At 40.3% G+C, this 16,590-nt stretch overlaps 1 protein-coding gene across 1 annotated transcript in view; it reads right to left on the bottom strand.

The window, feature by feature from the left end:
* Window positions 1-8,148, bottom strand: part of TUT4 (terminal uridylyl transferase 4) — a 100,460-nt gene extending 92,312 nt beyond the window's left edge. The window contains exon 1 of the mRNA XM_081087118.1: window positions 7,973-8,148. The gene's annotated coding sequence lies outside the window, so the exon portion shown is untranslated. The remainder of the gene's footprint in view (window positions 1-7,972) is intronic.
* Window positions 8,149-16,590: the final 8,442 nt, after the last annotated feature.

Raw genomic sequence — 16,590 nt, 5'->3', positions numbered from 1 at the left:
AGTTACCTACAAGGGAGTACCCATACGACTGTCAGCTGATTTCTCAACAGAAACTTTGAGGGCCAGAAGGGAGCGGCAACAAATACTCAAAGTGATGAATATCAAGAACCTACAACCAAGATTACTTTATCCAGCAAAGCTATCATTCAGAATTGAAGGTCAGATAAAGAGCTTCACTGATAAGAAAAAGCTAAAGGAGTTCATCACCACCAAACCAGTATTATATGAAATGCTGAAAGGCATCCTTTAAGAAGAGGAAGAAGAAAATGGTAAAGATACAAACTATGAACAAATAATACACATCTATCAATAAGTAAATCTAAAAATCAAGTGAATAAATAATCTGATGAGCAGAATAAACTGGTGATTATTTTTTTTAAAATATATTTTATTGATTTTTTACAGAGAGGAAGGGAGAGAGATACAGAGTTAGAAATATCGATGAGAGAGAAACATCGATCAGCTGCCTCCTGCATATCTCCTACTGGGGATGTGCCCGCAACCGAGGTACATGCCCTTGACCAGAATCGAACCTGGGACCTTTCAGTCCGCAGGCCAACGCTCTATCCACTGAGCCAAACCGGTTTCGGCGAGAATAAACTGGTGATTATAATAGAATCAGGGGCATAGAAAGGGAGTGGACTGACTATTCTCATGGGGGAAAGGGGTGTGGGCAATGCAGGAAGAGACTGAACAAAAATCGTGCACCTATGGATGAGGACAGTGGGGGATGGGGGTGAGGGCGGAGGGTAGGGTGGGAAACAGGTCGAAGGGAGCTATGGGGGGGAAAAGAGGAACAACTGTAATAATCTGAATAAAGATTTAATTTTTAAAAAATAAATAAATAAAAATAAACATTAACTCTTGTATGCGCGATACATATAAAGCTCTCACTGGTGCCAATCACACGTGTGTTTCGATGTGTCATTGTGGATCGTGAATTTGATTGTTTTTGTTAACATTCTGAATGTGACGTTCTTTCAATGTATAGGAATCCGTGCACCGGGCCACTAGTTCGGTCATAAAAAGGAATGAAGTGCTAATATGTGATACAATATGGATGAACCTTAAAAACATTACATGCTTAGTGAAAGAAGCTAGGAACAAAAAAGCATGTTGTATGATTCTATTTATATGAAATGTCCAGAATAGGCAAATCCATAGATAGAAAGTAATGTAGTGATTGCCAAAGACTAGGGGAGTGGGGGCTAAGGAGTGATTGCTAATGGGCACAGGATTTCTTTTTGGAAAGATGAAAATGTTCTGGAATTATCAGACTGACAGCTGTCAGAAGGGAGGGAGGTTTTGAGTCTGGGTGAAAAAGGTAAAGGGCTTAAGAAAAACATATGCTCACAGACAGACAATGGTATGGTGATTTGACTTGGGGTGGTGAACACACAATACTGTATACAGATGATGTATTATAAAACTGTCCTCCTAATACCTATATAATTTTATTTACCAATGTAACCCCAATAAATTCAATTTTTAAAAAAAGAAAATGTTCTGAAATTAGATACTTGTGATGATTACATAACCTTACGAATATACACTGAACTGTATACTTTTTAAGGGTTAGTTTAAATATTTTTTTTTATTGATTTGGGAGAGGGAGAAAGAGATAGAAACATCAATAATGAGAGAGAATCATTGATTGGCTGCCTCCTGCACACCCACTACTGGGTATCGAGCCAGTAACCCGGGCATGTGCTCTGAAAGGGAATCAAAGGAACCATGACCTCCTGGTTCATAGGTCAATGCTCAACCACTGAGCATACGGGCTGGGCTAAAAGGGTGAGGTTTATGGTATTATAAATTACATCTCAAAGAAAAAGAGACAGAAAGCATACATGGTAACACTTTCCATTAGCCACCAAAGCAATGTTTTCACATATTGTGTAGGCATTACTCTACATTCCAGATGAGAGAAGAGGGGAAAAGGCAACTATTGTCTTATTATTACTACAAAAACAGTTGACTCAGAGACCACCGCCCCCCTAAAAAGTCCCCATAGTTTGAATACCACTGGCCTAAACTAAGCACAAGATTGGAGCTTAAACACTTAATGACTAATCAATTTTTAACCCCTACAGAAGTGATGGCGAACCTATGACACGCGTGTCAGAGGTGACACACGAACTCATTTTTTTGGTTGATTTTTCTCTGTTAAATGGCATTTAAATATATAAAATAAATATCAAAAATATAAGTCTTTGTTTTACTATGGTTGCAAATATCAAAAAATTTCTATGTGTGACACGGCACCAGAGTTAAGTTAGGGTTTTTCAAAATGCTGACACGCCGAGCTCAAAAGGTTTGCCATCACTGCCCTAAAGCTTCGAAATGGCGTCCAGTTCTAAGTCTGCTTTTATTAGTGATGATGATATTGCTAAATATGTCAATTCTTGCTGTGAAGATGACGATTTTGTGGAAGATATTGGAGAAGGGGGTCCCTTTATTTTAACATTATATGTTTTGTTCAAACTTTTTTTTCTACTAGTACTTTATAATACAATCAGCAAACAATATATGTCAAAGATGAAAACAAATGTAGTAAAGGTTTCCTTAAGTTTTTGAATATGTAACTTCATTTACTTGCGAGTCATAATTTTTTCCCTAAACTGCTGTAAAATCAGCAAAAATGCCTTGGCAATTTTAGCATAGTTCCTAGGATATTGGTTGGCACTCAAAGGGTTAATGATAATTATTTAAATTACAATGTATAGCTCAGACTGACAAAAATGCAATCAGGTTTCATTATGTACAATTTAATTCTACTTTAGATTCTTTTATAATCTTTTTTTTGTTACAGAAAAGGCTGAGGAACCTGTTCTTTTTTAAAAAATATATTTTACTGATTTTTTACAGAGAGGAAGGGAGAGGGATAGAGAGTTAGAAACATCGATGAGAAACATCGACCAGCTGCCTCCTGCACACCCCCCCTGGGGATGTGCCCGCAACCAAGGTACATGCCCTTGACCGGAATCGAACCCGGGACCCTTGAGTCCACAGGCCGACGCTCTATCCACTGGGCCAAACCGGCCAGGGCTACTTTAGATTCTTAAAAAATATTTTTAAATCTTTATTGTTAAAAATTTGAAAAATATTTTTTGACAATCCATATGATTATACTAAATTTAACACCCTCTGCATACTAAATTCTGACAACCTAAAATTGAGGTGCAAAACAGTATAGTGATTAAGAGCTATGAATCTAGAATCAGAAACCTGGAATTCAAATTCAAACTAGCTGTGAGATCTTGTCCAAGGTCCTAAACCCTTCTACCCCTACTTTCCTCACCTGTAAATAAAGTTAACATAAAAAAGGTTTTGTAAGGACTGAGTTAATGCTTCTAAGGTCTTCAGAAAGAAACTAGAGGCCCAGTGCATGAAATTTATGCACTGGCGGGGGGTGGGGGGCAGAGGATGCCTGCGCCCTCTTGCAGTCCGGGAGCCCTCAGGGGATATCCAACTGACAGCTTAGGCCCGCTCCCCGCCATGAGCCCAGCTTCTGGCTGAGCAGCGCTCCCCCTGTGGGAGCACACTGACCACCAGGGGGCAGCTCCTTACTGAGCATCTGCCCCTGGTGGTCAGTGTGTGTCATAGCGACCGGTCATTTCGCTGTTCAGTCAATTTGTATATTAGTTTTGTATTATATAGGATTAGCACAAAGCAACTATGAAGTAAATTACCTATTGGCATTGTAAATCAAATATCTATTTAAAATTACCAGACTATTGTGTGCTTACAAACATACCTACTTATTTCTGATAGTACAGGCTACTTTGTGTAAAGATTAGGACTTTACTCATCTTTATTGATGACTGTTGCATTTGCATGAATGCTTCTCCTTCTTTCCAGCTCACATGCCCCAATGCCTTATCTAGGTTGCTTTCTAGGAACCCAGACCAAGGAGTGAAAAAACTTCCTGAGTAACTATAACAAGCTGATTTCTCCCAAAGGCATTATTATCTCAAAAGAACCTTCTAAAATAGTAAACATTCTTAGACAGTAAGATTTGAATTCAGGATTCTCAAAAAAACAGTCTGGAACACAGTAACTATAGAGAAGAGAGGAGAGTGACATGGAAAAGATGGCATTACTATCCACTGAAAACAGGTAAAAGCTGTTGATATGGAAGCCAAGGAGAAAGAAATACTAAACTAGGAGTCATAATGCATATCTCTGATCACAGCTCAACCATTATCTCACTTGATGATCCCAATCTAAAAAAAATCCAAATGCCTTAATTTAACATACACAATAACCTGCATAATCTGACTGCTACTTCCAACCATTTCTCTCAACTGCTCTATCCATAAATCCTCAATTCCTGACACAATGAATTTCTCACTTTTTCCTATATATACACCAAGCCCCATAACAACTTATCTTTGCATATATTATTCCTTATCTCCAGAATGATCTCGTCTATCCCCTTCTTCACCCAGCAAACTCCTATACATCCCTCAAATGCCAGCTTCTTCCCTCTGAACTCCCACTATCTAGGGCAGTGATTTTCAACCAGTGCAGGCACACTAGTGTACTGCAAGAATTTTTAAAACATGCAATACCTGACTAGTTAGGGGCACTGACCTCTTTTCCCTTAGATTAGCAAATTAAAAAATGATAACAGCCAACACAATAGTCGTCCAGTGTGGATGAATCAAAATTATACTTTTTTTTTTTTTGGTCACAACAGCAAAAAATATATTTTTTGGTGTGCTGCAGAATTTTACTAGTTTATGTGTGCTATGATTTTTTTTTTGAAGGTTGAAAATTGCTGATGTAGTGTGCTGTGATTTATCTGTATTATATGTAGATTGAGTTTTCTGAAAGGAGAGACTGTCTCCAATAATTCTGTATTTCTACAGCCGAGCAACATCTAGCATGAAGTATAAATGAAATGCAAGTTTGTTGAAATTAATAATTAAATGATGAATGAATGAGAAACCTTAAACAGTTTCTCCTATAAAATTAAGAAAATACTTGATACATATTGAGAAGTAAAATGGCCTATATAATTTTAAGAGCACACAGAGCTGCTTTGAATCTAACGCTATGATCTTCAGCAAATTAATTAACCTCTAAGTCAGACATTCATCATCTACAAAACAGGTTTCAGAGAGTTGTTACAATGAGCAAGTGAAAAAAACCAAAAACCTAAATTTCCAATAGTGCCTGGAACAAAACATGTACTCAAATACATGATAGTTCCCTTTTCTCTCCCCTATTAACTCACAGGATAATTATGGGCATTCAACCAGATAATTTGATATGAAAACAATCTGGAAACTGTAACACATCACACAAATTAAATCTCTCATTTAAGGGGGGGAATCTAAATTGTTCATCTTTGCATTTATATACCTTTTCTTATTTTTGAATTCTAAGAAACACTTGGAAACATTATGCTGATTTTTGAACATTTCCCCAAATTATGCAATTATCTATGATTCTAAAATTAAAACTTAGTTTAGTGTAAATAATCCTAATTTGTCTAAAATTAAGAACAATATCTACATATTCAGCTTTAATCTAGTGTCCTTTTCCCCTGTCTGTTTTAGGTCTTTCTAGAACTGTTCTTTTTTTTTAGAACATAAATCTACAGTAATGACTCCAACTGAATTTTGTAACATTATTTTATAAATTCAAGCAGTTGTAGTTTACTTTAGGAAGTAATACATCTCACTGAATTGTTATCTGATTTTTTTTTTAAGGATAAACAAAATTTAATGGTAAGTCTTGCTTAATCTTTCCCTGAAACTAGAAACGTTCTGTAGAATACAAATTCAAACACCTATCTCTACCCACAGATCCTGATTTTACCTTCTATAAAGAACACAGTTAATGGTGCTTATTATGCATGTCAAGGTTAACTTTGAGGTCAAAAAAAGTTCTCTAATTACTATTATTAAAATAAATCTGCTCTGAGAATAAAAATTCTCTTTAAACAGCTTTTTATTAATCAGAGATATTTAAAATTACAATTACAAAGTTTTATTTTAAAAGGTCTAAAATTATAATGTAGACACTGTACTGTCCTAGCTAACTTATCTAAAAATAAATGTACTTCTAGGTGTGACTTAGAATTTACAAAATTGAACTAAATTTTAGTGCATGTTAATGACTTGTTAATTTATCTGTATTACTAACAACTTAACCTAGTTCAATGAAAAGACTATTGTATTATTTCAAAGAAGCTTTATTTTTTTTCATTTTCCACACTAGTCAAATGAAAAATTGCTAACAGCAGGAAAACTTATCTAAATGAGCTCTTTTTAAAAAATAGCTTTCTTTTATTTTACATACATTTTAAAGCATAAATGACTTAAAATTCTTATCTTCCCCAAAGTATATGGTTTTTTTGTTTGTTTATTGGCCTGAGAGAAAGAGAAACATTGATTTGTTATTCCACTTATTTATGCTTTCATTGGTTGCTTCTTGTATGTGTCCTGACTTGGGATAGAACCCTGAAACTTAGCACATGGGGATGATGCTCTTACCAACTCCACTACCTGGCCAGGGCTCCAAAGTATACGGTTTTTAAAAAGCCCTCGTTAAATTTTGTTTACAAAAGCATTACAGCACACTAAACACTAGTGCATTCATTATCTTAAGCGCGGCTTTCTAAATGAGTCAATAGTTCATCGTTTTACAAGTTGTGACTAATCAGTACTAGGATGCAGTTCTAAGGAGATATACACGAGTTCTGAGCCCAAAGAAAACTTTGGCACACAACTGACTCACATACAAAATATGACGGCTGATACTAACACCCCCCCCCCCGAAAAGTCAACTTTTAAAGAAACTACCTCACAATTCGCCACCTCGGTAGGGCATTCTCTCTAAGTTATAATATCCGATTGGGGTTATCCAACTTTATTAGCTAATAGTTCTCATCACTTTAAAATCAGAAACAGGATAGGTTCTGTTTCACCAAGTGTTACCCATCTACTACAAGACTGGGGGGCGGGGGGTGGGTCAGTCTTTGGAAACAAAAGGTAATGTGATCCACTCCAGCTAATTAATTACTGGATGCCAACAATACACAATTCTAATAGCATTTCAGTTCACTAAGAAGTTTACCAAATGAGTGGAACGTCAAAATATATCAAAAATGAAGAAACGTGTTATACCGAAACTAAGATCTCGTGCAAGGTACAAAATTCACCTGATTAAAAAAAAAAAAATTCTGCAAAGAAAACGTTTAATCAACGTTGTTAACATAACAGTAATTCATCCCATTCCGGTACGACCTGGAATCCCGACAATGTGCTGCTTTCCGATCTAAATGTCTCCTTCTTTTAAAAGCAATCCCTATACCAAGAGGACCTGAACCCTCTCGAGGAGGCGCGCAGCGCCCTCGGCGAGGGCTGTGTGTTTACAAATACGAATCTCGCCGTTTCCCACGTCAAAAGCGTCCACGACCACCATTCCCCGGGGGCCGGGGGCGCGGGAGAGAGAAGGCGGGCGGGCGAGGAACGAAATACAGACCCTGCTGCCGACCAGGGCGAGCCCAGGGAGAATATGTAGGATGTTGTGCGCGTGTATTTGTTATGTATGGGCGTCTATCGGCACAGCCGAGAGGAAAGGGAGTCGCACCGGACTCGGGAAAATGCTCACGCCGATTCCGTTACCCACCAGCCGCCTCCCGGGTCTAGGGGTTTGGGCCCGGGGCTCCCGGTGGAGTCTGGCCCCCGAGCGCCCCAATGTCCTCCTCGGGCCGCCCAGGCCGCCCAGGCCGCCGCCCCACCTCCCTCCTCTCTGCCTCCCCCCGGGGCACCCGGAGCCCATTCCGGCCAAGAAAGAAGCGTCGGGCCCCCGGGGAGCGGCCGAGAGGCGCTCGGGCCAGGCCGGGCCGCGGACACCTGCGAGGCACGGCACCTGAGGGCGCCCGGGGGGCGGCCCGGCCTTCCCCGAGCACACCCCCTCGGCGCCCGGGGCTCCGCCGCGGCGGGAACCCCCGTACCTGCGAGCTACAGGCGCGCGCGGCGCCTCCGCATCGCAAGGACTCCCGCTCCCCCTCCGCCTCCCGCTGCGGGTGCCGCCGCTGCAGCCGTCGCCGCCGCCGCCGCTGGAGGCCGGGACACGACGATCTCAGGACTCCACCGCCATGTCCGCCGCGCCGCGAACTGCATTGTGGGGGGGAGGGGAAGGGAGGGGGGAGGGAGAGGGAGAGGAGGGCCCGCTGAAGGGAGGGGGTCGTGGAAGGAGAGTCGGGGAGGGGGAGGGGGAGGGGAGAGAGACGGAACCCCGAGTGGACGCCCGCCCCGGGGTGGGATAGGAGATCGACGCCGCCGGGGGGTGGGGGGAGGCCTGCGGATGAGATGCAGGGGAATGCGTTCGGGGGGCCCCCTCCCTGGGTTCTGGGGGCCCCTGCGCACAGCGAAACCCGGGCGGGGGCTGTGCGCGCCGGTGGGGGAGGGGCGACGCTCGGGGGCTCGTGGCGGCGGCTGGAAACAATGGAAGGAGGAGGGCGAGGTGGGAGGGCGGTGCACTCACCCTCACGCCGGGGCCGGGACGGGCGCGGGAAGGCTGGCGGCCGGGAGGAGGGGGCAGGGCCGCAGCGTCGGGGGAGGGTCGCGGTCACTGGGGAGAGGCGGGGCCTAGGAGCGGGGGTCCGGAGGCCTGGCCCCCGCCGGGGCCGCGCGGGGGAGCGGCGCGAGGAGGCCGGGATGCGGGAGGAGGCGGGGTCGCGCGCACTGCCGCGCCGCTCAGGTCTCGCTCCAGCCGCCGAGACCCCCCCAAAGGGGAAGAAGATCCCGAAGCCCACCCCGCGCCTCGTTCAGAGCGTGGTCCCCGGGAAGGAAACCCGGCCGTGGGCGGGCACCCCGGGCCGGGCTCCCCGGCGGCCCTCTGAGCTCCAGCGGGAAGCCCGACTGGAAGACTCGGGATTCACCTTTGCCACTAGCACCCCAAAAAGCTGGATCCGTTTATGTATCAAAGACATTCGGGAGTTAAGGCGTTCAGCAGAGAAGTCTCAGGAGCATCACCCCAGGAAAAGGGTCTAGAGTCAGACATTAGTTTCACGTGGGTTTGGAGTCAACTACCGACCCTGGGCCGCCTGCCCTACCTGCCTCGTTTGTAATATGTTAGCTCCCTGCACATAGTTATTCAAAGTCACAATCCAAGAGAACTATGGTTTGGTACGTGGGTTTTTAAAAAAAAGACCCCAGCCTTGGAGATTATTCAACCAACCTCTGGCCACAAAGCTGGACAATTCACACAACTAGGATCCTTGCATTGGACAAATGCTGGGCAGGAAAAGGATATAAGGATGCGGGGAGGGGGGGAGTGAGTGCTGGAGCATGCTAAGCCCTAAGTATTTACAAGATAAGGCCTTAGCAAGTTTTCTTATAATATGACTCGGAGACGAACCTGTAAGAGGTTAGAGAAGGACATTTGCTCTCTGCGCAGTCCATCTACTCCCCATTCTCCCCCAGAACCGGATACCTCATGTGTTCGTTTACGCCCATAGGAATGGGAAGCTTGGTGAGAAGGAACCGAGAATTGCCCACGAGGTGCTAAGCATTTTAGAAGGTACTTCACGTACTTCATCATTTAATGCTCATCTCACAACCCCATGAAGTCGGAACTATTGTTCCTATTTACGAATGAGCAAACTAGAGTTCTGAGCTTAAGTGCATATTACTCCAACCTGTCTGGTGCCACAGGGCCCCAGTATAGAGCATAGAGTAGTGTATTTCAAGTCAAAAGAGCCCTGTCTGGCTGCAGCACTTATCAGCTGCATGACTTTGGGCAAATGCACCCTCTGAGTTCCCTCATCTATAGGTTTTTAAAGAAAAAAAAAAAACCCACAAGGGTGATGTGAGGAAAACAACAGAACACAAAAGTTAAAATCTATAGAGACATTAAGATAATACCAACATGCCCTTCACCTTAGTGAGTAATGTCAGTGTCCCTGGAGCAAGCTCAATTGAATAAAATTTCCTGATTAAGAGCAAAGCATTGAGTTAGGTGCCTAGGGATACAAACGCAAACCAGATTCCTGTCTCCAAAAGTTCACCAATGAGCAAGGAAGGTGGTTCTATTGAGTTACAATAAAAAGCAATAGGTCATATGAACAGTCTGAGCTAATACAGAGGAGAGTGTGATAAATTCTACTTGAGTGAGGCTTTAATAGGAAGAGGTAGAAGCTGGACCTTGCAGGCTTGCCTGCTCTGTGCCAGACACATATATGTGATTCAGAGAACATAATTTAGTCTGGAGTGTACAGAAGAGAATGTGTCCAAAAACAAAAGCCAGGCCATACTGAGAATCCCAGTGACTCTCTGCTCTCATCCCTTCCATATAACTCTCTTCTACCACCTTTCCTATTCCTAAAGTCCCAGCTCAAATCCTGCCTCCTTTATTACATCTTCCTGATCACCACTCCATGAAATGTGATAACTCGATTCTCTGAACCTCTACATGTTACTTTTTTATGAGTCTGACCCAATTAGAATACAGACCTTAGCATATGTGTGTGTGTGTGTGTGTGTGTGTGTATTTAAAAGCCTAAGCGACCGTTATGACCGGATGACCAGCTGGTAGCTATGACATGCACTGACCACCAGGAGGCAGACGCTCAATGCAGGAGCTGCCCCCTGGTGGTCAGTCCACTCCCACAGCCAACCTCCTTCGGTCCCCTCCCCCCCCCCCCAGACCAGGGGACCCCACCTGTGCATGAATTCATGCACTGAGCCTCTAGTATATATATACTAGTAAAACCTACACGTTGCGCTGAAAATTTTAGCAACTATAATCTTATCACAACAAAGTATGTATAGAGCAAGTATTAGTTCTACCTAAGAATGAGGAAACTTTGGGAATAAGAGGTTTAATTAGTGGCCAGTAATTCACAGTAAGTCACAGGCAGGACTAGAATACCAGTCCTGTGTGACTCGGTTCTTTCCATTGAATCACAAAGAGCTTACTGAGAAATAAAATGGGAAATGTCTGACTGCTTTGTAAAAATACACTGAGGACTTATATCGGATACTTGCAAGAAAGACCTCATGATTGTGGTTGTCTCCAAATTTAGCCTTTCACGGAAGTTCTGGGAACTCAATTTCACCCAAACTCAGGTGAAAATTACTTACAGTGAAAATCTTATTACATCATATATAATAGGAAATATAATTTCCCAGTGGATCAATATTTATATTCTATTCTCTTCCTAAATGATAGGAAAACCTAGTCCAAATATAATCATATTGGATAAAAAGGTGATGTGGTGGGTAAATTAAATAAGAACAAGGAAGGTATCTCAGCCCTAGCTGGTTTGGCTCAGTGGATAGCGCACCCACCTGCGGATAGAAGGGTCCCGGGTTCGATTCTGGTCGGGGGCACATGCTCGGGTTGTGGGCTCAGTCCCCAGTGGGGGGCGTGCAGGGGGCAGCCAATCAGTGATTCTCTTTCATCATTGATGTTTCTCTCTCCCTCTCTCTCTCTCCCTCTCCTTCTTTCTGCTCCTCTGAAATAAATAAAAATATATTTTTAAAAAAGAAAAAGAAAGGTATCTCAGAGATAAGTGTGCTCAAGCCAAGTAGATCTGCTGGTAGATTATAAAGGAAGTCACTGAATAGTTATAAGCAAGAGAGAGACATGATCAGATCTGCTGAAGATTTTTTCTGAGCCTCCTTTTCCCCCATATACCTTTATAGACACTAGCTGATTGTGAGCTCAAGTTTAAAAGAATGCATCACCTCCATGATGGGGTCCTAACAATGTCTTCTTCACCATTGTATTCCAGCACCCAGAACGATTCTGACACATAGAAAGTACCTAGGAATTCTTGGTTGGCATTCTACATTATCTATAGAGCAGATAATCTGTTCAACGTTTAAAATTTTTGTGATTCTTACAAATAGTATACAACACCAAAGCTCCTAAGGTATATGCTCTCCTCAAGGATAGTGTAAGGGATCTATTTTTGATATTTTTCATTCTCAAATAAATTAAAATATGTTAAATGCCTATTACATAGAAGTCGAGTTTCTTCTCCTCTGCCCCAGTTTAGATTTCATGTGCCCTTAGACTCACCTTAGCACAGGTATGTACTTGCTACCCATTGCTTCTATTTAATTTGTTCTGAGGATTCTTTGTGTGGGATTTTAAGCTACAGCCACACCCTTTAGCTTACTTCCTTTAAACATTAGAAAGTGTCTTTTTTTAAGGTAGCATATTTTAATGTGAATAAAATCCAAGAGTAAAAAGGACAGAGTTCATATACAGTTGCGTATGTCAAGAACATAAATATATGGCAGGAGATGATACTATAAAGATAGATTAGGACAGCTGTGGGCAAACTACGGCCCGCGGGCCAGATCCGGCCCGTTTGAAATGAATAAAACTATTGAAAAAAAAGACCGTACCCTTTTATGTAATGATGTTTACTTTGAATTTATATTAGTTCACACAAACACTCCATCCATGCTTTTGTTCTGGCCCTCCGGTCCAGTTTAAGAACCCATTGTGGCCCTCGAGTCAAAAAGTTTGCCCACCCCTGGACTAGGATCACAGTATAAGAACCATGTATGCCATTTTTAAAAGCTGGCCTTTATTATGAAGTTAATGGGCAGTTACAGAACATTCACAAGTAAGACAGAGAGGTGATCAGACTTGCCTTCTTCAGCACAATTTATAGGTGGTCATCCAACTTCTGTTTGAATATTTGTAATTATAGAGAGCTCATTCCTTCCCAGATCTATCTAACCTAGATGTTAAAAGTTCTTTCCTTCTCTGAGCTGAATTCTTCCTTCTATATGTCTATTTTTATTTAATATTGGGGGGGGGGGGGTAATTCTGACCTCAAAAGTAACACCAGGCCTCTTTTTCTTCATATAAAAATAAGGATGTGAATTCGATGAACTAGGGCAGGAAACAGGTCTAAAGTTCTATAACTCTGACATGAACTCCTTTTTAAGTCAGCTATTTTACCTTCCTCTAGATCAAATTATCTCTCTTTTTCTTTCTCTAAAACAAAAATGAGATTCAATTCCATTCTAACAGTTTCCCTATGACCAATTCTAATGCGTTAGGACAGTTTATACTCTGATACTCTGTCCAGAAATAAACCTTTGTATATATGGTAAAATGATTTTCAACAAAGGCGCTAAAGCCATTCAATGGGGGAAAGACAGTCTTTTCAACAAATGGTTCTGGTAAAACTGGATATTCACATGCAAAAGAATACTGTTGGATCCTTACCTAACACCAAATACAAAAATTAACTCAAAATGGATTCATGACCTAAAGAGTAAGACCTAAAACAATAAAATTCTTAGAAGGAAACGTAGGGCAAAAACTTCACAATATTGGATTCTGCAATGATTTCTTGGATATCATACTGAAGGCACCAGCAACAAAAGAACATATAGACAAATTGCACTTCATGAAAATTACATTTCTATGCATCAAAGAACAGCATCAACAGAGTAAAAAAGGCAACCAGAATGGAAGATAATATTTGCAAATAATATACCTGAAAAGGGATTAATATCCAGAATATACAACAATAAAACCTGATTCTTTTTTATTTTCATGAAATAAACATAAATATTTCAAGAAAAACCTATCTTAAATATAATAATATCACATGCAATAAAAATTAATGTTTCAAGAAAAATATTTTAAATATAATAATATTACCAAAACAAAACCTGATTCAAAAATGGGCAAAAGGCTTGAATATACATTTCTCTAAAGAAGGTATACAAATGGCTAATACATACATACATCAAGAAATACTCAACATTACCAATTATCAGGGAAACACAAATTGAAACTACAATGAGATATCACCTCACACCCATATGGATCAAAAATTATATATTTTTAACCTAGAAAATAACAAGGGTTGGTGAGGATGTGCAGAAATTATGCACTGTAGATAGGAATGTAAAATAATTTAGCTGCTATGGAAAACAGTACAGTGGTTCCTCAAAAAATTAAACACTGAATTACCATATGATCCAGCAATTACACTTCTGGGCATATATTCAAAAGAATTCAAAGCAGGGTTTCAAAGAGATATTTGTATACCTATATTCATAACAGCATCATTCACAATAACTAAAAAGTAAAAGCAATTCAAGTTTCCATTGACAGATGGATAAGCAAAATGTGATCTATACATACAGTGGAGTGTTTAGCCTTAAAAAGAAAGAAAATTCTGACATAGGCTACAACATGGATGAATCTTGAAGACATTATCCTCAATGAAATAAGCCAGTCACAAAAAGACAAATACTGTATGATTCCAGTTATACAAGGTACTTAGAGTAGTCAAATTCATAGACAGAGAGTAGAATGGTGGTTGCGAAGGGGCTGAGAGGAGAGAAAAATTAGGAGTTATTGTTTAATAAGTATAGAGTTTTGGTTTTGTAACAGAAAGAGTTCTAGAGATGGATGGTGGTGATGATTGCACAACAATATGGGTGTACTTAATACTACTAAACTACATTTAAAATGGTAAAGATAGTAAATTTTATGTGTATTTTACCACATCTTTTTAAATTAAAAAATAAATGTCCTGCACTCTGGAGCTGCAAAGCTCTCTTTCCTCAATGAGCTCTCAGAAATGTAAACAGATAACAATACAACATTATTATTGCCATAATAAGGATATGTATAAAGTATGATTCGGACACAAATAAAGATTCATTAATTTTCCCTGGGAGAGACTAATAATTTGTTAGGGAAAGAATGACCAACAAAAGTTTGGATAATAAATACCCATGAAATATCCTTGAAGGGCGAATGAGACTTAGACAACTAACTAGAGGAGAGTAAGAGCATTTACTATGTAGAGGAGAAAAAGGACAGGGCATGTTTCAGGACATGCCCTGCAAGTAGTTAGCATATTGGAGGGCAGAGTATAGGCGATGATACTGGAGAGATGAGGCCTACAGTAAATATAGTGCTAAGCACCTGGGCTTAACCAGTCTTTTAACGACTGATGTAGTATATTTAGATATTTTAAAAGAGTAATCAGCAGTGTGTAGAAAAGACTAGAGGAGCCAAAACTGAAGGCAAGCAAAACAGTAAGGGATTGTTGTGGAAAATCAGATGAGAGACTATAATAGCTTGAAATAAGCAGACACAGTGGGAATGGAAAAAGCAACAGATTGGAGAGATGTTACAATGATAGAATCAACAAGACTCAAATGATTTATTAAATGTGTTGTACATGGTAGAGATGAAGGCTCTCATGTGGAAGAGGTCATTCTTGTCCAGAGAGCTTTCATTAGTGCCAACTCTGAACAATTAGTAATGGTTGGTGTGCAGTTTAGAAAAGGAGTCTAGCCCTGGCTAGTGAGGCTCAGTTGGTTGGAGTGTCATCCTATGTAATGAAGGGTTGTGGGTCCGATTCCTGGTCAGGGTTTTATCCAGGTTTTGGGTTTGATCTCCAGTCAATTACTTTTGGGAGGCAACCAATCAATGTCTCTCTCTCTCTCTCTCTCTCTCTCTCTCTCTCTCTCTCTCTCTCCTTTCCTTTCTCTCTAGAATCAATCAATGACCCTTGAGTGAGGATTAAAAAATAAATTAATTAAAAGAGCATAAATCTAGAAGCAATAAGACAGAATGATGAATTTCTGCCAAGGATGCAGAATGGGAGAGCACTAGAACAGGACAGATATTTAACATTCCTATTCTCAGGCAGAGGAAACATAAAAATGTACTGTGTGTTTTAAAGAATACACAGTGTTCTCACCTGAGGATATTTTTTTATTTTTTTCTTCTTTTTTCTTTAGAGATAGAGGAAGTGGGGAGGTGGGGGGAGAGAGGGAGAGAGGGAGAGAGAGAGAGAGAGAGGCATTGATTGGTTTTGTTTTGGTAAAATTGTTATATTTAAAATATTTTTTCTTGAAACATTAATTTTTATTGCATGCAATATTATTATATTTTAAATATTTTTTCTTGAAATAGTAATGTTTATTGCATAAAAATTAAAAAAGAATCAGGTTTTGTTGTTGTTATATATTCTGGATATTAATCCCTTTTCAGATATATTATTTGCAAATATTTTCTTCCATTCTGGTTGCCTTTTTTTACTCTGTTGATGCTGTTCTTTGATGCACAGAAATGTAATTTTCATGAAGTGCAATTTGTCTATATATTCTTCTGTTGCTGGTCCCTTTGGTATGATATCCAAGAAAACCAAATCAGAAATACATGTCTAAAATGCGGAAGCAAAGAGCAAGAATGCAAAGGATGGGGAGGTTCAAGAGTACATGTAGGGAAGTTCCTTTTGTGGGTATATTGTGAGGCTGAATGTAGTTGTTTAAAGTGCTGGGCTAAAGAGTTTTTCTCTTAATTATTTTGACCTGTTTTCATTTAACCTTAAAAAATAAGCATTTCTCATGTTGTTATATAGTCTTCATAACCACTTGTGTTTTACTAAAATAAAAATTAAAAATAAATATTTTTAAAGTGTTTTATTTTATTCCTTTAACAATTTTGTTTTAGTTCCCTTAGCATGTTTTTTACAACTTCTAAATCTTTTGTAAAATTATTTTTACTAAATTACTTTTATGTTAATAAACATTTAGTTCCCTGATTTTTCAGACACTTAAAAATAAA

This window comes from Myotis nattereri (assembly GCF_964212035.1).
Source record: "Myotis nattereri genome assembly, chromosome: 3".
Lineage (NCBI taxonomy): Eukaryota > Metazoa > Chordata > Mammalia > Chiroptera > Vespertilionidae > Myotis > Myotis nattereri.
This window is presented reverse-complemented; position numbering and strand designations above follow the sequence as displayed.